General features: G+C 45.1%; 1 long non-coding RNA gene across 4 annotated transcripts in view; it reads right to left on the reverse strand.

Moving 5' to 3' along the window:
- The window catches only part of LOC141421735 (uncharacterized), a 33,652-nt gene extending 28,770 nt beyond the window's left edge, over positions 1-4,882 (reverse strand). For all 4 annotated transcript variants that reach the window (XR_012446429.1, XR_012446428.1, XR_012446427.1 and 1 more), the window contains exon 1: positions 4,657-4,882. This is a non-coding gene — a long non-coding RNA (uncharacterized lncRNA). The remainder of the gene's footprint in view (positions 1-4,656) is intronic.
- Positions 4,883-26,507: the final 21,625 nt, after the last annotated feature.

Genomic DNA, 26,507 nt, shown 5'->3' on the forward strand with positions numbered 1-26,507 from the left:
AGACACATTTCCCCTCCTGTCACTCCTTAGCTCGGCTTAGCTGTACCTGTGCCTCCTTTTGAAACCCCATCTCTGTAAATCTCGCCTTGCTTATTTATTCTCCTAAGCTGCTGTCTTTCATAAGGCAATTCCTGGGAAATACACCTGAACAGCATCACCAAGCTTTGGTGATGTCTTTGATTGCATATGTTTGATGAGTGTGAACTCCATTTCTCCCTTCTGCTTTCCTCATCAGAGCAACCACAATCCCTCCCAGAAAACATCAGCCAACCAGCCCGACGGGGCCGTGATGAGGAGTGTCTTTCCAGATACTAGATCCCCACGTTTCTAGTTACTCCACATCTCACTACAGCAGAGAGGAGGGATGCCGGGAGACTGAAGTGCACAGTCCTCTTTGAGCTCCAGGCTGGGCCTCGCTAGGAACAGAGGAGGAACGGCCACAGAGTGCACCATCGTCAGAGCACAGTCTCATTATTGTTGCTTCTAAGCCCACTTTCCTTCCCTGGATGTTAATCTCCAAAGAACAGGCAAAGTTAAGATTCCAAAATTCCATTCCAGCACAGTGGTTCACATCTGTAATCCCAGCACTTGGGAGGGTGATGACATAGGAAGATCGGGAGTTGGAGGCCAGTTTGGGCTACATAGTGAGACCCTGTCTCAAAAACCCAGAAAAACAGCTGGCGGAATGGCTCAAGTGGTAAGAGTGCCTCCCTAGCAAGTTTGAGGCCCTGAGTTCAAAACCCTGGTACCCCCACAAAGAAAAGAAAAAAAAGAGGTCTTCTAAAAAACCAGAAAAACAACCAAAAATCCTAAAATTTCATATTCTTAATAATTCGCCCTTCTCAAGCTCCAGTCAAAATGAGTTTTCGTAAAGATTTCTGTTTTCAGTTGAATAGTGTCCTCCAATAAGAAGCCTTATTCACCCTTGGGACCTGTGAATGTGACCTTATTTGGAAATAGGGTCTTTGTGGATATAAACTGGTTAAAATGAGGTCATACTGAATGAGGATGGGCTCTAATCCAATGTAAATGGTGTCCTCACAAGAAGAGAAAAGATGCAGAGACAGATACACAGGAGAGAGGGCCCTGTAAAGACAGAGGCAGAGCCGGGTGCTGGTGGCTCACACCTGTAATCTTAGCTACTCAGGAGACAGAGATCAGGAGGATCGAGACTAGAAGCCAGCCCTGAGCAAACAGTTCACGAGTCCCTATCTGGGAAAAAAACAATCACAAAACAGGGCTGATGGAGTAGCTCAAGTGGTAAGAGCGCCTGCCTAACAAGTGTGAAGCCATGAGTTCAAATCCCAGTACCACCAAAAAAAAAAGACTGAGGCAGAGAAGGAAGTGATGTATCTGCAAGTCAAGAAAGGCCAAGGTCCTCCAGAGATACCAGAAGCTAATAGGAGGGCAGTGAACAGGTTTGCCCTAGAGCCTTCAGAGAGAGCATGGTCCTGCTGTGCTGACACCTTGAACTTCTGCCCTCTAGACCTGTGAGAGTAAGATGGTTTAAGCCACCTACTTTGTGGTTCTTTGATATGGCAGCCCTAGGAACTCCAAGCTGTTCTCTCCAGCCTCTATTCCTTCCCTTCTGCCTATGTGAGTTCACTGTCCTCTCTCCGGCCTATCCCAGGTCCTTGGACAGTGACCTTGAGCTCCCACTCCCCATCCTAACAATCCAGATACATATTGGGACTGTCTCCCTCCACTCACGTGATGGCCTGCTCCATCTCTGAATGCTCTGTACACAGCTCCTTGCTTAGTAGACATACAATAAATGAGAAAGTGAAGGAAGCAGACACATAGGGTGGCTTTTGAAGAGAGAACATGTATAAAGCACAGACCTTGCCCAAGAGGAATATGGTAATTTTCAAACAGAAAGTCAGAAAGATGACATAGCTCAACTTGACTTCTTGCCCAATATATGATCCATCTTGCTTGTTAACCAGATATTCACTCATGCTGGCTCTCTCAAAAGTTCACCCTCTGAACTGCTCCCCAAAGCACAAAGATCATGGACCCCACCAGCAGAGAACAGGTGTTACAAAGAAGCCTGGTATAAATTTACTTGCGATGCTAAGTGAATTCCTTTTCAGTGAATGTTGCAAGTGAGTTAATCATTTATTCTGGAAGCCAGTATAACAAGTCCCAAGATCACCAAATAGACCACGGCTCAAGAATATTCATTCCTGGGTGTCCTTCTAGATTCATCAAAGATTTCACTTCCCTGGGGAAGGGGTCTTTGATTCTCTGCTCTCCCCATGGCACGAATTCCTTGTTCCTGGGTCTTGGGTGTCATCATTACTGGTGTTATGTTTGAATCCAGTGTTGCATCATGAGCTAACTCCCTGACGACAGGAACTAAGGCTCTGCCCTTGCCAATCCCTAGGATTTATCCCAGTGGCTGGCACTTACAAATGTCCTATAGGATCTGTTAATCCGATGAACATGGGTCTAGGGGAGAAACTCAGGTTGTCAGGCCTCTGGGATGAAGCATTTGAAAGGTTTCACCAGTGCTCAGCAGAAGTAACTTTGCTGTGGAAAGTCCAGCTACCCTGATAATCATGGGCCACCTAAAAGGATCAATTTTCTTTGTCTGAGCCACCAGACAAAAATGACAGCCAGCTTTCACCGTCTGAAGTTACCCACCTGTGTGAAATTAAATTCCTCACTGAAGGCATGGAAAAATCAGCTGAGTCATTATGACCAAACCATGGTTTCTACTTACCTAAACTTCCCCCTCAAAGAAATGACCATCCTATCTGGTTCCTAACTTAATAGATTGACTATTGACCAGATAAATTATACAATAAACCTTCCGGCTTGGCCCTGGCCCTTATCGCCTTCCTTCTTCTTGCAGGGAATTGATTCATGCCCTACAACACCTGCCAGCAGGGCTCTTGACCTGGTTCCCAGGGAGGACAGGGAAACCTCAGACAGCAAGACGAGGAAAGGCAGGGTGGAGGCACAGCCTGGAGGCCGGCAGGGAGGGAGGCTTCCCTGAACGTCAGACGTAAGGACAGCTCTGGGCATACACACTGGCTGTTTACCTGGGAGCCCAGCACTGCGTGTTGCAAGAGCTCTGCGTGGACGGATTGCAGCCTGCTCGTTACTCAGCAGAGCAGGCCGAGCCGCAGGGGTGAGCCTTCCCAAGGAAACCTGCCTGCCACACCCAGGGTGCACCTTTTACCCCGGGAACTCGCCCACAGCCAATTCCTATGGCAGCTGCCAAGAGAGGCCACCTGGAAGCTGTACAGAGAGGTGGTGCTGACCCAGGAACTGCTGCAGGTTCTGGGACTTGCTTACCATTCTTTCTCCATTGTCTACTCTGCTGAATTTTCCAGTGCATTCTAGGGTGTGTCCCAGAGAAAACTTTATGAAGAGAAGATGGTGGTGGATCTTAAAGCAGCCTACTAGTCACTCCTCTTTCTTAGGAGCCAACTTGCCCCACTGGCTCCATCTTCAGCAGCAACATCCCAGAACAAACCCTCTGGTCATTTGTGTGAATCATTTGAACCCCTTCATAGGCTCTGTTTGCTTCAGGCCAGTGTCATTACCAGGATGGACCCTGCCCCCACCCAACCTTAGTCTCTGGAGAGTTATCTAGCCCTCGAGATGGTAGCATGGTGAAAATGGGGGGTGGTGACTTCCATCACCTCTGTTAGTAGCACTCCCCCATTCTAATGTGCGCTGTTGACCTTTTCCCAATCTTATTCAGGAGGCTGTGCAAACACAGCTTCACAGTCCCTCTGTTTTCCCACGCCCTCCAATAGAATCTACAGGCACCAGACCACACCTCTATCATATTTTAGGCTCTAAATTAGAGACTAACACAGTTCTCTGAATATAAATGCTGTTCTTTTTTTTAATCTACCAAATAATGGGATTTCTGGAGTCAGGGGTTCACAAGGCTGTCAGGGACCACAGGCAGGCCCTGTCTTCTCAGATTCGCCAGAGGGGAAGATGCTCAGAACAAGAAACGGTGCCTTTGTGTGGGATGTTCCCTGTGTCAGGACATCCTTCTTCATCGGCTTCCTACCTACTGAGCAAACTCCTACTCCCTCCTCAACTCAGCAGAGTGAGCTTATGTCTGGCCTTCTCCCCAGGCCCTCAGCGTGTCTTGATGGACTTGCAAAGGTCCATCTGTCTCTACCACAATGTAACCTCTTTGGGGAAAGGAATCACATCCCCATGTTCAAGGTGGATGGAATAGACCATGGATACCCTTCAGTCTGTAACCCCAGACTCAATGTGTGTTCACCCCTCTTGCACACATCAAAGCCCCAGATCTCTATGGCAACCCCCTCTTGCTCCCTGCTTGCAGACTTGTACCATCCTTTATTCTGCCTACAGCATTAGTCTAATCACATCATTTCCAATTCAGAATCTTCCATACTTACAGGAAAGTCCCAAGTTCCTAGCAGGCCACAAGGCCCCAGGTAACTCCTGCCTCACTGCCATGATCCATGCTATCCTCTGTCCAGACTCTGCTCCTTATACCCTCCCTCCCATCCTAGCTTCTTCCCAGCAGCCTTCTCTGACCATATATTAAAAACAGCATCTTCCATAGCTCTGTGCCCATGACCCCAGCTTTCTTGCTATTTTTCTAGCATTTCACAGTGTCAGAGAACCCTGACATTGTCAGGCATCCTCACTTACTTGCTGTTGTTTGTTGTCCTCACTATGTGCCTCAGGGGCCTTAGGCTTGTCCCAGGCATAGATGCAGCAAGAGCCTCTTGAGTAGGGTACTTGGGAAGTCCCAGATTTCTGTGCTCCAGGCAGAACCTGGGGTAAGATGAGATAGCAGGTACCATCTTCCCTTTTTTTCTCAGTTCTGATTGGTGCCTGGGGACAGAGATGTGGCCAAAGAGCTGCCAGGGCCACAGCTGGGCTAGATGAGCCCACACGCAGCTCTTCTGGTATCTGATAACTTGCTCATTCCTAAGTCCTGTATCAACACCCAGGATGGCTCGTGAGGGAGGAGTTACAAGCAGACAGCATCCTGCTTTGTAAAACCACACTCCTCAGACCATTTCCTGGCAGAATATGGGGCAAATTGAAGGGCAAGAGCTGCACAGATTGACACTTATCTACAGTACAGCCATGACCCTAATCAAATAAACATTTGGAAGAAAATAACCCAAACTTGTTTCCTTCCTGACTTTTTTTCTGTGTATATACACCAATCATCCTGAGTTTGACAGGATGAATGAACCCCCATTGTCTCTTTCCTGGAACTTCCTGGGGCTACAAGACCTTCCCAGTCCCCCCTCCACCCTATTTCTCTTGCTCCATTCCCCAATCACCCTCTCTCAATCTCTCTCTCTCTTTCTCTCTCTCAAGGCTCCACTCATATGCTTATACATGTCCTTCTGCCTGCACACTCTCTCCTCCATCCCCTGGAAATCTAGTCCATTCGAATCTAAGCTTCAACTCAAAAGACACCACCTCTACTAAGTGCTTCTTGACACCTCCTCAGAGATGACCCAATCACTCTTCTGATACTCCCCAAAAAGATCCTATCACAGCATCTGTGGCACTTTGTTTCACCTTCATAAATGTTTCTAGAGCTTCCTCTCCCACTAGCTCCTTGAGCGCTGAGCCCTCACAACAGCGAGAGAGAAGGAGTGCCACCGGATGGCACTCCTTTGCCCCAAAGCCTCCACTGGCTCCCACGTCACTCAGTGTCAAAGTCAAAGTCCATCCTCTGACCTACACCATCTGTACCCTGAAACCTCTGTCCATCCATTAGCTCTCTGACTCTGCCTCCTATTACTGCTTGTTCATCGGCTCTTCTCTGGCAACACCAACCTCCTTGTTGTGATTTAAACATATAAGCCACAATCCAACCTCAGAGCCTTTGTACCACTGGGCTTGCATCCTGAAATACCTTCTTCCTTCAGATATTTACATGGCTACTTTCCTTGTCCCCTCAAACCTTAGTGAGAATGCTGTCACCTCCCAGTGAGCCCTTCTCTGCTCAGCCAGCACTACACACATGGCCATTTCCTATGCCTCTCCACCACCCTCCTTTCCCCTGTAGACTTTATCACTATCTAGCATACTGTGTGATTTATTTCAGTCATTGTCCATCTCCTCCAACTGAAGCTTCAAACAGGAACTTTTATCCTTTCTGCTCATTACAATAGACTCAGTGCTTTGAACAGTACCTGGTGCATAGTAGGACCTGAATATGTAATAAATGAATGAGTGAACAATTATCTCTGGCACATGGTAGACTCCTCATGATTATTCATTGAATGAATAAAAGAAGAGAAAGGAATACAAAGAAAAAATGTTCAGTAGTGAAAGAAAGAAAAGAGTAAGAAGAGAAGGGCACAAAGGAAGAAGGGAGAAAAAGAGGAAAGAAAAAAGAGGAGGGAGAAAGAGAAAGAAACACATAGAATAAAGGCAGCCCTCGTTTATCTAAAGTCCCCAGAGAGTTGTGTGTGTTGGGAACTTGGGCAGCAAAATTTTGCAACCTAGAACTATTTATCGTAGATGGCCCAGGAAATGTGTCTGCCTTTGACTTCGTTTTGCCAACATAGACACATCCAGAGAAGAAAGCAGGAATGCTTTACTGGGGCACTCAGTCATCAGTGCGTGACTCATCCTGGCACAGACTGCCCACCTGTGAAATCTACACATGCTCAGTCCATCACTCTCTGGCAAAGAGTCCTTCACACAGTATTCTGCAGATATTTTTGGTTTTGAAAAATGCACTTCTCTCTGGATACAGTAGGTCATGTCTGTAATCACAGCACTTGAGAGGTAGAGAAAGGAAGATCATGAGTTCAAGGCTAACCATGCTTACAAAGAGAGTTCAAGCCCAGCTTGGGCTACAAAGCAGACCTGTCTCAGAAAAAAAAAAATGCATTTATCATTGTAACAGCAATACAAAGAAAAGCACAAAGAAGAAAATAACCCAGCTTTGTTCCTTCCTGACTTTCTTCTGCATATATACATATGGTTTATTCTTGTATGTGTTGTTATTTCTTACCTCTGTATTCCCACCTCTCCTAAACATGAGTTTAGGAAGTAGCCAGGGAGAGCTCATTGAGGCCAGAGGGAACAGACTTTAGAAATGACACATCTCAGACAGGTTCTGCCTCTGGCTCTTGGTGTGTGGGAGACCAAGATTATTCCTCATAGTTTTTCAGGGCATCAGACACTGTCCTAATTTACACCTGCTGTTCCAGGGTAATGAATAAGAAAGTGCATTTCAAGCTCAAATGTCCCAGTTTAAACAATAAATTACATGCCCCCCCCCCCCCGCCCCGCATACTTAGCCCTGTGGGCTTTGGTTTCCTAAACTATAAAACAGAGAAAACAATTCTTGTCTTCAAATAATTATTATGGGTGGGTTGTAACACATTTGTACCTGAAAGCAATGCTAGGAATCTCTCTGTATAGCTATCCTTAACTCAGCTAGCAAAAACGCTTTGTCTTTCTTATGATGCTTATAACTTCTCTTCCACAAAATTAGAGATAAGGGCAGAACAGGTTCTGACTGGAAGCAAGGGGGGGAGGGGGGAGAGGATGGAGAAAGGGGACAGGGAGGAGAAATGACCCAAACAATGTACACACATGTGAATAAATGAATAAAAAATTATTATTATTATTATTATTATTATTATTATTATTATGGGAATTGTATTGGCTATCTTTGCTGAGTAAAAAAGTACCCACAAATGTAGCAGCCAAAAACAAGCATTGTTTTCACCTATATTTTCTAAAGATAGGGACTCTTTCTGGGCATGGCTTCACAGGATAACTCAAACTGGGGTGGAGTCTGTCAAGTTTTCCTCTGGGCTGCAGTCTCCCCAGAGGTTTGGGCTGGAGGATCTGCTTCCAAGTTCATTCCCTTAGCTGCTGCTGGAGACCTCAGTTCCTTACTACGTGAACGTCACCTTGGGGCTGCTCGTGATATGGCTGCTAGCCTCCCACAGAATGCATGGGCAAGGACAAAAAAGAGGGAACAAGATGGAAGCGGTAGAGATTTTTAATCTCACAAGTGACAAACCATCACTTCTGCCTCCTAGACCCACCCTGGTATAACATGGGAGGGAATCACAAAAGGTGAATAACAGGAGGCAGGGTGACAAGGGAACATCTCGGAGACTGGTCACGACAGCCAAACACTCCTTGCAATGTCCTTGCCATGTGGAAGGCAGGCAGTAAACATTGGCCACTTCCAACCAGCATTAGACAAGGAAATCTGCAAACAGGGATAGGCATCACTGGTAAAGTTCCCATGCTAAGCACTGAAATGGTATGGTTTTTATATGAGATTTAACTCAGTTCAATAGATACCCATTATACACCCTTATGTCTGCTTTGCCAAGCACATCACAAATAACTTCTGACTTGTGGCAGATTCCTAAACTTAGGAGTTAGATAATCAAAAATTGAATGTTTTTGGATTCAAGACTGTATCATCTGCAATCTTAGCATGTCATTTGAGTCCTGCTTTTGAGAAGCATTTAATGTTTACTCCTACAAAGTAAGACTAGCTCAGTGGTAAAGTGCATGCTTAGCATATATGAAGCCCTGAGTTCCATCCCCAGCACAAAAATTAAATAAATAAATAAAATCATGACTGGCGGTTTTCTGGAGTCAGTGCAAAAATAGGATAATCTGTGTGGTGGTTGTATATATTTAGGTGTTGAGCTGAAGGATGCAACACCTAAATCAAGTAAGGCTCTATCTGTCCCTACCAGGGACATAATCAATGATGCTTAGAAAATACGACTTTTGATCAATTGTAGAGTATCCACTCAAAAAGTGAGCTAAACATATCACCTTGAGCATCACCTCCCTGATCCAAGTTACAATTATAGGAATTATTGTCATCCTTTTCCAGCTGCTCTTCCTTCTTCCTCCCTTGCCTCCCAAAGCATTCTCAACACACCATCAGAGAGACTCATTTAAATACATCCACTCACACCATTCTGCTGGTGTCACAGAAGCCATGTTGCTCTGGTCATATCCGCTCTGCATTCAACTGTACAAGCCAGAAAGCTCTGCCACTCTTACGGTTCAAATTGAAATGTCCTCCAAAGGCTCGAGTGTTAAAGGCTGGCTTGCCTGACTGGAACGTCAGGGCTCTGACTTCATCAACAAATTAATCCACTGAAGGATTCAGAATATGATGGCATTGTGGCCGCTGGTGGAAACTAGGAGGTGGGGCCTAGTTGGAGAAAGTGAGTCACAGGGGGCATGCCTTCATGGGGCATATCTTGCCCTTGGTCTCTTCCCTCCTCCCCCTCTCTGCTTCCTGGCTGCCATGAGGTAAGCAGCTTTCCTCGGCCATGCCCTTCCACCAGGACGTTTATGCCTCACCAAAAGCGTAAAAGCAATGGAGCCGAATGACAATGGACTGAAACCTCTGAGCCAAAAATAAACCTTTCTTCCATTAAGTTGTTTTCCTCAGGTATTTTGTCATAGCAAAGAAAAAGTGACTACTACAGCCACTGTCTGCCCTGGAGCCCTTTTTCATTTTGTTTATTTAAGTTAAACTAATTTTTTGAACTGATACATAAAAACTTAAAACTCATACAATATTACTGGTATACCATGTGACATCTCACTATATTGTATAGCCAGGTACAATGTATCTAACGCTTTAAACAGTTGTCACTACTTCATGTGAAAACATTCAAAGTCCTTGTCCTAGGTTTTTGAGACATGCAGCATACAACGAATCACTTGTCTACAGCCTCTGTCCTGTGCAGTAGCACATGAGAATTTCTTCCTCCTTTCTAACTGTAATTTTGTCACCACAGAGCCCTTTTGCCAGCTATGAAAGTGCACATAGCCAAACACAGGGCGAGCAGCACATGGAAGGTGGCCCTCGACCTTGGACATGGCCTTTAACCATCAATGGCTGGGCAGTTCCTGGATCAGTTCCATAGGTCCCTCAGCCCACGGTAACAAAAGCATGAGGTCACTATTCTGTCTTCTGGAGGTCCCCAGCACTTAAATCCTAGTCTTAGGATATGTTTCTCAGGGAGCCTCCCTGACATGACAATTGGCTTTGCTTTTCCAGAGTAAAGGCTGCAGTCTGTGCCATGACCCCTGAGGTCACACATGCTCTGGCAATACTTGGTGGAGACTAACTCCATCCATGCAGGATGCTAGGCCAGTTCACATGCTGTGTTCATGTCATACCTATAACACCCTCTGAGCTTGCCAAATTTTATTCTATTTACAGCTGAAGAACGTGAGGCTCAGAGAGCTTTTCTAGCTTGCCCAAGATCACCAAGATGAGGTGCCACTGCTCCCACCTCATACACTGGGCCCGTAATCACTGACACTGAGCTAGGTCGCTTAAAGAGAAGTGGCTTTTTCCTTGGAGAGCCTATTCATTTCAAATACTGTGTGATATAAAGGCATAACTTGCCTCCCAGCAGGCCCAGGCTCAGGGCATTTCTGTAGAAATGTCAAAATCTCTAGAGAAGGGACTCTGAGCAGCATTCACTGCAGATTGCAGGGTTTTACCATCCTAAAATCTGGAATCCATTTCCCTCGGTAGGAAACTTCCTATGAAAGTAATATCATTGCTTGTGTGTATATAGAGGAAGCTTACCTCTCTCTCTCTCTCTTTCTCTCTCTCTCTCTCATATACACACACACCCTCACCTTTCCCAGGCATGGCTTGTCAGGGCAGCCCACAGACCACGGCATCAGTTAGCTACTGGGAATTCTTCAGAAAACCTCCCAAATGGGAACCTTGGGGTCAGGTCCAACCCCCCACTCAGTGTTTTAAGGAGTCCCCTAGCATCACTGTTCTCCACGGAAGTTTGAGAGCTGTGGACTGACCCTGCAGAGAGCAGTCTCTGTTCTCCCCATTCTCCAAATTGAGCTCTAGAATAAATCATAGCTCATCTTGGCCTTTAAATGTCAAGGACCCTGAGTTCAGAGAACAAGGCCCTTCTCTGGAAACGCCTACCTAAAGCTTTGGCCCTGGGAGTGTGTTAGCCCCAGCAAGACCTTTTGCAGAACACTGGGAAAAAAAAAAAAATCCCAGCTTCTTAGAAGAATCTCCCTTTCCCTTAGAAATACAATAAAACTCACGTTTGGACAGAAAAAAGAGAGCGAGAGAGCAGCCTAATAGGGAAACGGCAGCCTCCAAATGGACAAGCTGGCTTTGGGGAGGGGCAGGAGCAAAATGAAGGACTCTTGGGGCCTTGTTGCCTTGCCAAAGTTAAGCCGTAAACACTCCCTCTGCTCGGCTGCTGAGACGGCCTCATTTGGCACTGCACACCCACTTCAGTCATATAAAGAGCGATAAAGGAAGACAAGGGCGAAATAACCTCTAAATAAAAGATGAGGTAATTTTGAAGGCACATTAGGATTTTATGTGTATTATGGCTTGTGGTTTTTTATTCAAACCCAGGGAGGGCCAGCCACTGGCCTGCAAGGAGCTGTCACCCTCATAAAGCGCCCAGACTGGTGGTGCAAATGCTCTCAGGCCAGTCTCTGCAGCTTGGATGGCTGGGAGGAGGCACAGGAGAGAAGGGGAGAGGGCATTTTTCATTGGCCCTTTGGCCTGGGTTTTATTGCACCAGGCATTGCCATCACAAGAATAAAAAATGAAGCATCCCGCATCTGCCTTTCATCTCGGGTGGGCTTGTGTGCCCCTAGAAGGGGAGGGTGGACAGAGCTTCCATGGGATAATAAAGGCCAGTCCTGAAAGACTGATGGGGGGCCTGTGCAACCCAGAAGTTGCACTGGAGGATGAAAATGTGATGCCATACAAATCAGACAGGAGCATCATCTTGCCTAAAGTCACAAACCAGAAGGTGACAAACTCTACAGGTTCTGCAGCATTTATTTTATTGATGTGTTTGTACCACCTACTGTACACAGAGCACCGTGCCAAGGTGTGGAGGGGGCAGAGCCTGCCCAGTGTAGCCAACCAAATTCCCTGAGTAGCAGCAAGATAGAGACGTTTCCTTAATCCTTACAAGGAAAGGCTTCCTCAATCCTTTCAAGGTGATGGCTTTGAACAGGGCAGTGAGACTCAAGTACATTCACCTTGAGGGTCAAGGATACTTACCATACTACAGCACCAGTCCCTCTTCTCTGATCCCCCATCCCACCCCACTGCCAGACTCAGGGGTCCTGTCACAGGCCTCCCTTCAAAGCCCGTCCAGGCCCTGAAGTACACTAGCACCCCACACCGAGCCTGGTGTGGCAAAGGCTGGGAAATGGCAGGCTTGGGGTCTCTGGACAGATGCATATGACAGAAAGACTACATACCTGGCCGCTACTTGCCCTTGACACTTTGCATTGGGGAATCTGGAATCCTGGAAATAGGATTGAACTCCTTGTTTGATCTTTCTGCTCAGCAAGACCTATTGATAGACAAGGTAGATAGTGGAGGGGCTGGACAGTTACAGAGCCACCACCCTGACCTGAAGGAGTCAGGAAAGACATCTGGGAGCAAGTAGCATTTCACTGACTCTTAGCAGACTGCTCTTTTGGATGTCCCACTAGAGAAAGTACCTTCTAGGCACAGTCTGGGACCTGTACAGTCCTCTCAATCCTGTCTATACCCCAGTGCTCACCCATTTCTCCAAGGTGCTCACCAGAGGCAGTCTGTTGTCTTGGGCCTTAAGTCAATTAGTCAGCAAGCAAATATTTATTGAAGACTTCCATGAGCCAGGGCCCCTGAAGTCACTGGGGACCACCTACCTTCTTGTTTGACAAGCATTAAACCAATGCTCACAAATAATTAATTACTAATGTGATGCGTGTTACAAAACCCAAGAAAGAAACAGAGTGAAGAGAAAAAGGCATTAGAGAGAGGGGGACCCTCAGGGAACCAGCAGCTGAGCCTGCTATAATCTAGCGTGGACATATGTACCCTTGTGGACAGTTTCCTGAATTCCCTCACCTGCTCCACCCACTGCCTCAGCCTCCCCCACACCTCTGTCCTCCAGGAACCTGTCCTCTGGTTGCTCATTAACAGATGTGAAGACGTAAATAAACTATGTGAGGCTGCATGCCTACTGGTTCAGGGGACTTAGTCACTGCTCACCAAGCACTTCTTCTGTGAAGGAGCTTGGATCAGGCATCCTTGGCCACCAGCACTGTGAACAGTGAGGGCTGGTGAAAGATTGTGCAATAGCTGAATAAGTAACCCAGTCAGAGCTCCTATCCTTCCAGGATGGAAGAAAGACTCTGAATTCGGTTAGTGAGAAGGATAACTGCTAGCAGGTGACCTGATGTCCTCATCTGCCAGGAGTCTCTGAGTATAAGCCCACGTCCTCATATAATTTTGAGTCATCCCCCCCTCCCCTTCATGCTCAAAAATGTCCCAAGCTAGGCAATGTGCTCACCCTACTTTAAGTACATTTCATTAAAAAAACACAACTGTGTTACTCCTCAGATCATCCATGGGGAGACTTTTCATGGCTGTGACAAAATACCTTATAGAGCAACTTAAAAGGAAGAAAGAATTATTTTGGCTCATGATTTCAGAAGGTTCAGTCCATAGCCCTTGGCTCCGTTGATTCTGGGCCCATGGTGAGGCAGAACAACATGTCAGCCAGAGCTAGAAGAGGGGGAGGCTGTTCCCCTCATGGCAGATAGGAAGCAATGATAGGGGAAGGGACCAGGAACCAGGAATAACCTTCAACCACACGCCCCAGTGACCCATTTTCTCCAGCCTGTCCCATCTCCTTAAGTTGAGGTGATGGTTTCTCCTCCCAAAATTGTGCTACCCACTGTGGGTCAAGCACTCAACTGATGAGCCTGTGAGAGACACTTGAGATTCAAACCATAACAGAGGTCAGTGTCATTGCTCCTGGTGGGCTAGCAGCTTGTGAGAAAGGTTTAGGGTTTGCACCCCAATCTGACCTTCAGGTATGAACTTTCAGAAAACCAAAGAGGATGAAGATTCTGGAAAAACAACTCACAGGAACCAAAGTCAACATAATTGGATCCAGAAAGGAAGTCCTCCATTGTGTTACCAATAATGGGCTCATAAAACCAAATCACTCACTTCATTTATCTTTTCTGAGCTTTGATTTCATTGTCTTTAAAATGTGGGTAAAAATACCCATTTCACTGCCTTACTGAGTTGTGACATCCAGCAAACTAATGTACATGCCTTCTAAACTGTTAAGTGCTAAGCCAATACAGGTGCTTTAGTTATTAATTAGCTAGTTAGATAGCATGATTAAGTCTTTTTAAATTATAATTATTAATGCATATCAATTATACAAATTAATAGCTTCCACTGTGACATTTTCACACATGCATACATCGTGATTAAGTCTCAACCATTCCACTGCATCAGCTTCATTCATCCATCCAGCTTTTCACGTGCCCCTCCACCACTGCGCTCCTGAGACACACAAGAGAACTAGGTCTCACTCCTTTTCTTCCTCTGCCAGCATCTGAATCCTGGTCTCTCCTGTTCCACTATGACTTCCTTTAGGTCAGGGACCTTCTCCTGGTCCCTGCTTCACCACAGGCAGCCTGTGGTTTGGCTCCTTTCAGATGCTCAGTAATGAATGAAAGGAATGCCAGCTCCCTAGCTGTCCCAGGAAGAAGCCTGCCTTAGCTTCTCTAGACAGAGCTACTCGTTAAGGCCTCTGGGCAATTCTAGCTCCTTTTCCATTGACTCAATATCAATACTGATGTTAGCAACATCTGATGTGAGATAACATCTGACTCTCACTACTCCAATGCTGGTGTTTCATCTTACACCTCTCTCTCCTCCCTGTGCCCGACATGCTTCCAACAAGGGCTTCAGTGATGGCTGAATGAGCCATCTCAAGTCCCTTTGATTTGGACTATTTCTGCTTCCCTGTCCCCTCTGCTGTCCTCCTCCCTGTCTTCTTTGTCCATGTACCTCCTCTCATCCTCAGGCACCTGTCAAAGCATCCCTCCCCCTAAGAACCCACATTGACCTCCCTGAATACCTTCTGTTACACCTCTCTTTCTAGTGCTCACCTCAGTGGGAATGTTCCATTATGGTATTTTGTCTTTAATCTCTGGCTCCTTGACTGAACTATAAACCAAGACAGAACCAGAGAACAGAGGTTTGCCTGCCTTGTTCTTTGCTATATTCCCCAAACCTAGCATAGTACCTGGAGGATGTAAATATTGGTGAAATAAATGAGTCAAGGGGATGGGAGGACACTCAAGAGAAAATGTCCAGAAGCCACTAGGAAGATCACAGTAGGCATTCTGCTAGAATCATTACTATGACCGCCCCTTCCCTTCTCAAGTCTTCCTAGGGTCTGGCCCTGAGATGAGGGCTGTTGTGTGGATTGACTCATTGGTCCTCACAGCCCCACCATGGGAGCATCCACTTTAAAGATAAGGAATATGAAGCAGAGACTTTTTTAACCTGAATATAACTGGAAAACACTCAGTTGAAAAATTTTCATGGCCGGCACATCCCAGAAAACCGTGAGGGGAGGTGTGTGCTTCAGAATACATGGGGGAGACTTTAAAATAATACTAAGAAATATTTTTCAGGACAATTTCTATTTTTTGTCCTAATTTCTGTTTCTTGCATATACAAGGGTATAGGAGCAGGGAAAGCAAAAGATCAAATTTTTTTTTCCTGATTTCTCCTAAAATTGTGCTCTGGAAATGGGCATTTCTACCAGGGCATTTGCCCTGGGAAAGTTGCCTCTCTTTGTGACTGGACTCCACCATTTAGGAAAGGTAGGTTGATGATAGTCACCTCAGTGGGAAGAGGAGGGTTAACTAACACTGGCAACACACTTTATGAGAAAGACGGCAGAGGACCTGACAAAGGGACCGTTAGTGTCAGCACCTATGAGCTGCTGCGCTCCCAGGAAACTCATTCAGGATGGGGGAGTCAGCACAGCCCTCCTTTACTCCACGAGAAGCCATGTTGGCTTTTCCTTGTCCCCTAAGTCTAGAACCCTGGTCACCAAGCCACTGCCTCTCATTTCCCTCCTTCCTCTTTTTCACATATTAAATCCTCCAGAAACACCAATAATGACCGGCTCTGCAAGGTCTTCCCTAACCATTCACTCAGTCATTCATTCATTCATCAAGGCTTTGTCAAGCACCTGGCATGTCCCAAGCTCTGTCAGGAGCCCTAGGGACACTATGAATTAGACACACTCCTAACCTCAGGTAGGAGAAGAGGAAACAGGTTATGCAATGATGCACCCGAGGTCATCATTAGTCACTGAATCAGGATTGAAAGTCACACATGTCCTCAGCTTCAAAGCCCATATTGTTCCCTCTGCTTAAGCAGAGGCACATGGTCCGACAGAGAATCAATTCACCTTACTCACCAGATTAGAAGTCACAAGTTCAGTACAAACCCCAAGACTAAATGTGGCATGTGAGTGGTCTATGAAATACCTTTAAAACCAGGTCCCTTTCCATAGTGTCACCAAGGGGTTACTTGGGGGTGGAAGGAAAAGAAGGGAAAGCACTTCATTCTAAGGGGGGATAGATGGAAACTGTGCTTGCTTTATAAATGCTGCTTTATTAATCCATAGCCCACCTCTTTCCACATCATCAACACTGAGTTCTTCTCAAATAAAAACTTGGAGACCCCCCCCCCTGCTTCTTCTCTTTTGTTGCCAGGAAGGAAACCCTGAGGCAACCCAGGAGAGACCCCTGCCTTGCCTCTCACTGGCTACAAGACCGTGAGCAAATCAGCAACCTTCCTCGGGACTCAGTTTCCTCATCTGTAAAATGGGAACCCTCATAGCTCCAATCTCCTTGGGCAGCTGAGAGGAATGAATAAGCGCCTAGATGCGTGACCCCAACCCTGATGCATAGACTGTGGCCTCTCTCTGTAACATATAGGGACACTCCTCCCACAGGCTCTAGGCCCTAGGCTGCAGGTGGTGTTGTAACGTCCCTTGGTGCCCTGCACGTGCATTAACACTGATCTCCCTCTTCCCAGTGGAGGGCAGCTGTTATGCACCACTGTGTACAAAACCACTGAAGCAGTTAATCATTGCACCAGTCACACTGGTCTCAGGCTAGTCAGAAGGCTGGGGGCAAAGGTCAGTGTGGGAGGAAAGGCAAAATCTCCACCCGCTGACTCATTAAGACCTGCATGAGGAGGGGTGGAAACTCAGAGAATTTGGTTGCTCAGACATTTGCCATGGCCGCATTTTCAAAATCAGATTTTATTTAAAAATAATTTCTGAAAAACACTTTCTGGCTTCTCTTGGCAAATTGGAAAATATAGTAAATCTGGCTCTACACTCTGGCATGGAGCAAACACAGCTGGAGGCTGAGGGTCTTGGGGTCTCGACTTCCCACTGTCCTCACACCTGATTTACAGTTGGTCTCAAAGTAATCTACCTGCTTCATTTGCTTGCATTATTTGCCTGGCTCCAGTAGGCACTGAGTTTTCTATCCCTAACTGAGCCTAACTCCAAACCTTTGAATGTATTTTTCCTTCTACCTGGAAAGTCCCATGTAAAGACACTCTTATCTCGGCCTTGCCAACTCCTACTCAAGAATCTTACTCTCCTTTCAGACACAGCTCAGTAATCACCTCCTCTAGGAAGCTTTTCATGATTACCCTCTTGGCCCAGGCCTGGATGTCTGCTTGAAGAGTTTCAATTATCTACTGCTGCATAACAAATTAATTTAAATGTTAAGTGACAGTTTCTCCCTGAGGGGAGAACTATTTGCCTATCTCGTTTTCCTGATTACACCCTACCATCTAGAACGTAGAAGGTACTCAAAAGATAATTGTTGGTATAAATGAATGAACTCCCCAAACTCCATTAAAAAAAAAAAAATACCTGCCATGTTATTTTAAAGCATAAAGTTAAGAAAATGCAAGATTCTCTTTTGGTTTAGAGAGAAGGTTCTTGAGATACCCAGAAGCAGATCAACTCATTGAACATTTGTTGTGGACCTATGACAAGATCATGCAGGAAAAAGGCCCACTCAGTGCTCTGCAAACCCCCATTCAGAATCACTCCCTTTGCTTCTCTCATCTGTCACTTCTCACCTGCAACAGGAAGGCAGGTGCCACCCCACAGCTGCAGGTATTCCCATCATCCAGAGGAGTGGCAATCAGGTGCATGAGCGTGAGGACAACTTGGCTTTGCTCTCCAACTCCTGTGCTATCTATTAAATGAGCTTCATCTTCCTCATCTGTAACATGAGAGTTGAGACAGATGTCGTTTCATACCAGTACGGTGAGGACCGAGTGAGATAATGTGTGTCGTTTAGCACAGTGTCTGATACAGTCATAATAACCATTTAATAAATGCTCCATATTATCAGTACTCAGCGCTTAAACTGCAAAACTGCAGTGGAATATATTAAAAATGTCAAAAAGATAAATTTAATAAACAAACAGTGATTTTAATGCCCCCATTAGTATGGATAAGAGGATTAAATCTATTCTAATTCCTGATGTCTGGGTAACATGCCAGCAGGAATCCATAAATATAAAATCACTCCATCTACCTTTCATTTGAGGAGAAAAAAAAAATCAATGCATTTTGTTCTCCTCTCTTAGCCTTTGCTTATTTATATGCCCAAATAAGGTTACTGTACAAAACACAGTTGTGTGGCCTATAAATAATGAACAGCTCCTCCACTAAGTCAGCATCGGCACTGGAAAGTTTTAAATGGATTTCTTTTGCCTGAGTCTTTTTTTCTGCCCTAGGTCTGACCCTAAACATAAACACAGGCAGCCTGGTTGGCATATAAAAGGCTCAATTGACCCACTGACCCAGTTTGCAGAGACGGCTCCATGCGGGACCACTTTAGCAGCTGCCATAGAGAAACCTTTTGGCCACACGAGCCTACAGCTGCTCACTCGTCCACTGTAATTAGTGCTGAGTGCCACTGCATGCCGGGTGCTGGACTCACAGGCACTTGGAAGCAGTGCCATACCCACATGGGTCCAGTACTGACACGACTCTTGTATATGTTATTGACAAAGAATGACAAGGGCTTTTCTGTTGTTCCTAAGATAAGTGACAGACAGTAACGCAGCAAGATTTAGTGAAAGTCCACCTTGATCTCCTCCAGGATCCAGCTCTTTTTAGTAGCATTGCAGACATAGAAAACATTCCTCTCTTTTCTCTTCCTTTCTTGTGTTGTCCTCATTTGCAGAACTATTCCTGCTGAGTAGTACAAACAGACAGGCCTGGCTGTGCTGAACAGCCACAGGAGGCTGTGAGATAGTGGGGAACATGGATGAGTCCAATGCATCTCCCTAAAAATAACATGTCACCCATGCAACCTTGCTGGCAGAAGTCAGTGATCAGGTAATCAACAGCTTCTCTCTCCATTCCCCCTGAACCTGAGTCCCACAGTTAAGAGAAATCAGTCACCTTTCTTCTAGCATTTTCCATTTGACAAAGAGCTTACTGATGTGCAGAGATGAAGGCTGTGGAGTGCTCTCCCTGATGAACCAAAAGTCAGACCCCCCAGGTTTGGCCCCAGACTAGCAGCTGAGTGAACTTGCGAAAACTTCCTTCCATCACTCTGGCCTTCAGCTTCCTAGTCTACAAATTGGAAGAAATGCCTCACAGAATTAGACAAGCAAACGCACACAAAGTTCCACTACCAAGTTGTCAACAGTAATTAATATTGTTGCTTTTAAGTCAGAAACCCTAGAAGTAGAGTTGAAGAAGTACCTGTTGTGCAGGTACTAAGCACTGTTCTCTATGAGAGAAGAAGGGGGGGGGTTGTGGAAGAGCTACGCCAAGCTGTGATTTCAGCTGAAATCTAGTCTCAATCTGATCTAGGGGAACCCTAGAATGTGAATGACACCACAAAGCTGCCCCACCTTGAGGCAAGGCATTGATCAGCCATTTATGTAAGTCATCCATGCAGAGGGGACACAGCCACCCAAGGGAAGAATGAAATCTCTAAACATCTTGGGGAGAGGAGCTCTTATTGGAAGAGAACAATTCCCCACAGATGGGGGGCAGTCATTGGCATTCAAAACCAACCGACAAGCAGTTGGGTTCAGTGCCAAGGAAGCTGGAAGCCACCAAAAGCATGACCACATTAGTACAAGTCATCAAATGCCACTTCCTTCACCAGATCTGCCCATCCGTGCAGCTAGAAGTCACCTCCAAATCCCGGCAGTATTTTGTCTCTACCATCACTACAGAACTCAGCCTTTTAAAACCTCGTATTACATCCATTTATATATAATTCCTGGGCATTCTCCCTACCCCATCTTCATACTTACAAAAGTCTCGAGAACTGAGAGGTGGGAGAAATAGGCTTGTTCATTACATTCTTCTCTGTGTCCCTAGCAGCTGGCTCAGTGCTTGACATGTGACAGGAAGTCAGCACACCTGGAGCAACAAGTGAAAGATGCTATGATCTTGGATATTTCAAGATGCTGCATAATGCAATGCCAGTTCCTGGAAATACATGAGAGAGAAAATGAATATTCAAATGGAGAGATGTGGAATGTGCATGGGGGTGGGGGAGAAAAGGGGCAGGCTACATGCTGGGGAAAGGGGACAGTGATTAAGAGGAGCTTGAGCCAGAAAATGGATATCCCAGACTCCTGGATGAAATGTTCACTGAGGACCCTCCAGGTTGGTGAGCACATGGACATACCAGAGGGCAGAACACCCACAAAGGGCATAGAACCTCTGCATTCCACCTTATACCTGTCCTATGCATTCCTTCCATCCAGTTGTTCCCACGTTGTATCCATTGTAATAAATAGGTAAAGAATAAAGCAAGGACAAAAGAAGAAAGGGAGAGAAGTAGGGAAGGAAGCAGGAAGAGGGGAGGGAGGGACGGAAAGGAGAGGGAAGGGAGATGAAACATTGTCGCTAAGGTAAACAGCAGCATTATAATGTATCAATCATAACATTTTTTGTTGAGAATCAACTATATATTTAAAACCTTTACATCCTTTCGTTATCTCACTTAGTCTTCACTTCTATCCTACAAAATAAATTCTAGAACCCTCCCTGCATTCGACAGGTGAGAACCCCCAGAGGCTGAGGGACAGCTCAGCATCCTCTAGTTAGAGTCAGGGTCTGAGTTCACACTCAAGTCTTCCTGACACTCTCCAAAAAGCAGTAGCAGCTACCACCTGGCATTGACCTGGGGTTGGAAATCTGTATATCTGTACCTGCAGGTCCATAAAGGCGGGTAAAATCCATGAATTTCTGAACAGGCTCTCTCCTAGTTGATTGTTAATTCCCTTGATTGTTTCCCCTACCTTAGAGGATGACAGGTTCATTAACCTATGAGACAGTTATCTGCTCATTAATGCATGCTAAATTGCCTCGTAATTTCTATAGAATTAAATTACATATTCAATGAATAAGCAAATAATTCATCAAGACTTATGTTACTTCCATGAATGCCAAAGTGAGATTTGGGCCATTTATTTATGAAATGCTGATTTTTTAAAAAACTCACAATAAAATAATAAATAAATCATCAACTCCAAAGTTTAATTTAGCATTCTGACTCAATTAGGAAACTATGCATAGTACCAGGTACCTTGGCTTCCAGATAAGGAGTACTCAGAAAAATGAGCCCTTCGGTTTACACCTTACTGTGTGACTACCTGCTGAGGCCTCATGGCTAACGGACACACCCACCACACACACACACACACACACACACACACACACACACACGCAAGCATAACATCTATTCTACTTGATATTAACCACATTCAAAGTCAGAACTTTGGTAGTTTACAGGATCCACGTGGCCCAGCCCCAGTAGACATGGGTAAGGAACAGGATCCCATCACTGCTCTGGGTTCTGACTGTCGTCTTTGGCCCAGCAGCTTCAGCATCATCTGGGAACTTGTTAAAAATGAAATCTCATTTTTAACACCCCCACCCCCACCATGAGCTGCTGACTTAGAAACCATAGGGGTGGGGTGATCATGCCAAATGATTCTGTGACTGCTAAAGTTTGAGCCACTATTTTAGATGTTAAAATACCAAAAGAACTCAAGGCTTTCCTTTATATAGACCTGAATGCAAATCCTAATGGCTAAGTACCAGCTATATGATCGTGGGCCACTATTTGATGTCTCTGAACCAGCTTTTATCTTTTTTTTTTTTAAGTTGAGAGATACTGGTGGTTGACAGAAATAACCCAGGTATGCTACCACAGGAACAGCACACACAGAGAATTCCCTGGACCGTGGGCTGTCAACTCAGCATCACTCCTCCTGTCCAAGTTCATTCCCCAGAATCCCTTTCTCAAGTGGCTGCCAATGTGAATCTGCTGATGAGAGGACTCAGGTCAGATCCGGAAGGCGCAGAGGTAGCAGTGCAGTGTGTTTGGAGGCAGATACCACCAGGCCTGAGACTCACAACAGCTCACCAAAAGGCTTCTGAGACCCAGGAGCCTCCTGCCGCAGTCAAAATAGCTCCATGGTTGCTTTCCAGACATGCTGGAGCTGGAGAGGCCCATGAGAACCTCTGTACTGGGTTTTGGGCTAAGATCAGCCAGAGTGGTACCCTGGACTGTTCTCATCTGTCCCAAAAGCCCTACATGGCTTAATTGCTTTGAATAAAAACCCTTACTCCATGCTGGCATGATGGCGCATGTCTGTAATCCAGCATGTGGGAGCCAGAAGCAGGAAGATTGAAAGTTTAAGTCTGGCCTGGGCTACATGGAGAGAACCTGTCTTAAAAAACAGAATCAACAACAAAAAACCCTTATTCTCTGGAATCCATTTAGTACCTTCCGTCCTCCAACCAAATCCTGACTTATCCACATTGATTCACCTTCTTTGTTCAGGAAATCTGACTCCCATAATAAGCAGAAAGGTTTTGCCTCCTTCAGACTTGGCCAAAGCCCCTGGTGCTAAAGAGCTCCCCTTCCTTCAAAGTTTCACAGTGCATTCATTGTCAAGTTTCATGCACCCCTGTGACCCCATTTTGGCATTTTATGTGACTGCTTAAAGATTTTTCTTAAAGATTTTGCTTTGTGGCAAGCCAGCCTGCCCCCATGGAAACCAATCATCATTTTTTATGCAAATCAGTGGGGAAATATGATTCAATTAACAGAAACTTACTTAACAGTCATTATGCACTGGCTTGTTTTTTATTTGACTTTTAATGTTATTATAATGTCATATAAGCCGTTTTTCTCCCCTCTTTCAGAAAATGACTAAATATAAAAGACAAAATAATAATGAAACCTCAAATAGGTAAAGAATTTATAGCACTTCAAAGTCCTCTGATATTTTTTCTCTGGTCAACAGATATTCTCAGGCTCATTCAGGAGAATGAGGCACAGAGAGTTCATGCATGTTACATTAGGTCATGCGTTGCTGAAGAAAAGCAACAGCTAATACTGTAGCTTGCCAGATGCTCAAAAAAAAAAAAATTTCCCTGGTCTTTGTTGGTTGAAAATAAGTCTGTAATTAAATGCTAAATAAATTATCTAGTCCTTAGTAATAAATTCCTTATTGCAGAATTAGGTCACAGCTACAAAAATGGGTCTCTCTCTCTCTCTTACTCCCTCTTCCTTTCCTCCCTTTCTCACTCTGCTAAGAAGAGACTTTTTCTGGAATTTTACCCATGTAGATATGAACAGGAATTTGAGTTCTTTGGTGAAAAGGTTTTTCTCAGAACATGGGCAGCTTTCCAGACTTCTGTTTTATCATGAATATTCTTACTATTTTTGACTTTGTTTTCCAAGGCATGACTACCCAACCTGGCTGTGGCTAAGATGTCACTACACTAAACAATGTCACTACACTAAACTGCTGCAATGCAGCAGTTTTCTCAGATCAAATTCACAGAGATGGTATCAAGAAGGATACAGAGGCTGTCCTAACCAAAGCATTGGCCCCAATGGGGCAATACACATACAACCAGTGTTGGGAATGGAAGCCAAGGCATATTCTAAAATGAGGTGTTAGAACTAGGTGCAAAAAATTAAAACCAATATCACTTTTTAAAATCTCTCACACCAAATTGAGGGCCTAAAGGGGAGGAGTACCTCAGGAATTGGCAGCTTTTCTCCTCCAGGATTAGTTGGTTCCTCCAGGAAGCCCTCTTGGTGAGGACCTAATGTGACCTGCACAACAGGTTTTTTCCCAGAGCTGAGCACACACATCTGTGCACAGAAAGCATGAAAATGAAGAGGAAACTTGAGAATTTCCTTGGAGAGAGCGTCCCCACACCCGAAGGGAATTTTGCTCTTTAGTACTGTACTGGCTATCCTTTGCTGCCTAATTTATCACCAGGTACATCACATCACAACTGATGACTCAAAATAACAACAATGAGCTCTACTCTCTCGTACTTCTGTGCCTGAGGAAGGCAGGTGTGGCTTGGCTGCCTGGCTTTTGTTGGGCTCTCACAAGGCTGCAGTTAAATATACTCCAGGGTTCCAGTTATCTCAAGTGTTGACTTGGGCTGGAGGATGTGTTCTGTGGAAGACTGACCTCATGCCTGGTAAGTTGCTGCTGGCTTTTGGCTGGTGCTGTATAATTTTGTCTCCAGAGGGCCACTTGAGTGTCCTGACAATATGGCGGCTAGGCTTCCCTCAAAGCAAGCAAATCAAGCCAATGCTACCCCCCCTTACCCTTAGAAGTTACTCTCTGTTATTCTGGAGTATTCTACACAGATGAACCCTGATTCTGTACAGCTAGTAAGAACTTTCCTGTTCCTCTACTAGCAACTTCCCTGAACTCCAACCCCCGGAGGGATCTGAAGCCTAGTGTCATCAGAGAGGAGACAGAAAAAGTAGCAAACATAGAAGAAGCCACATGTACCCCTTCCCCAACTGCAGGCTTCCTTCTTGAGCCAGAAGAGGAAGGCAAAAAGCTCAATCTATTCCACTTAGAATTCTATAGGGGTAGACATTTTAATTCCCCCATTGAGATGCTACTTTATAATCAAATGAGAGAGGCCAGAAAAGATTTGGGTCTCTCCAAGTTTTTTTCCCCCCTAGGGACATAAAAATTGGTAGGTCCCTACAGTGGAGTTACAGGGATGGTGGTAAGGTGAATAAAACTATCTTATGATTTCCTCCCTCAAGTCATGCTTGCTCAATCTAATAGAAGATATGAAAAACATCCAGGATGCACTGTGTAGAACAAGATAATGTCAAGGGGAAAATGTGTTGTTATATGAACTCTTCTTAGGAAATAGAAGCCAGAACTCATGCTCATTCACAAGTATTTGTTTTTCCTATGCTATTTATTTTGTCTAAATCAGCCACCTCGACAGACTGATTCCCCTCTCCTCTTTCACTTGTCTCCTCCTGTCTTATACCAGAAACATTCACAGAGACTTTTTTTAAATATAGTGAAAAATGACATAATTAAAAAGCACCATGAAGGAAAGATAAAAAGCAAAAAACAAGGACAGGAAGTCACAGCAAAATATAGAGTGAGGCACTCTGAATGCCTTAAGCTTAGGTGACTGTACACCTAAGTCAAAGTTCTGCGTGGACCACAACCTTGGTTCTGAACTCACCAGCAGCTGATATGAAAAAGAAAACTTGATTTGGTCTCAGTGAACATCTGTGAAGAAAAATGCACCCTCTTGGGAAAAGCAGAGTTATTCCTGATTTTGAGCCCGATAGACTGTTGTCCCCTCTGTTCTCCACATACAAGCACACCCTGCAACATCCTTTTGATAAATACTGTTATAGCATCTCTCAACCTGTGGACAAAGTCATCACAACCAGGAAGGAATTGCCAAGACCCAAGAAAGGATTAGCCCAGCTCCTTTGGGACACTGCATACCCTGGTGCACTTGTTGTCACACTTACCATTTCCCTTTGAGCTCATTTCCACATGTATCTTTTTCCCTTTTAGCTTGTGAGTGTCTTGAGGGCTAAAAACCATGACTTTTGGACAGGTGTCCATGGCTCATGCCTATAATTCTAGCTATTTGGGAGGTTGAAATAGGGAGGATGGAGACTCGAGGCCAGCCTAGGCAAACAGTTCTGGAGACCCAATCTCCAAAATAACCAGAGCAAAATGAACTGGAAGTGTGGTTCAAGTGGTAAGAGTAACTGTTATACAACCACAAAGCCCCGAGTTCAAACCCCAATCCCAACAAAAAACAGAAAACAAAGCAACAACAAAAACTTTGTCTCATTCATCTCTTTGCCACCATTGCCAAACACTTAGCTTGGCATGTAAACCAGACATGCACACATCTTCTGCATAAACAGGAGAATTCGAGGCTAGTCCTTTTGTACAGGGAAAGAGAAGGATGAGTGGGTGTCATTTAGTCTGGAGCTCGTGCAAAGTGCAAATCACCTACAAACCAGATCAGCTAGCCTCTGAAATACAAGAAGCAGGTGCGATGGAATACTCTTAGCTTCTTTTCACCCTTTGTGAATGAATCAGAACAGAATGCAGAGATCATAGCTACAAAATATCTCAAAACTTGATATTGACACCATGTTGGTTATGTTTTACTCTTTATGATGATAAGGTCATACCATAAAGCAGTCTCAAAAGGGGAATTCAAATACCCAATCCTATATAAGTGTTAGTAGAGTAAGGATAATGAGGAAGGACCAACTTTCTTAAGATGTAG

The sequence above is a fragment of the Castor canadensis genome, chromosome 3, assembly GCF_047511655.1.
Source record: "Castor canadensis chromosome 3, mCasCan1.hap1v2, whole genome shotgun sequence".
Lineage (NCBI taxonomy): Eukaryota > Metazoa > Chordata > Mammalia > Rodentia > Castoridae > Castor > Castor canadensis.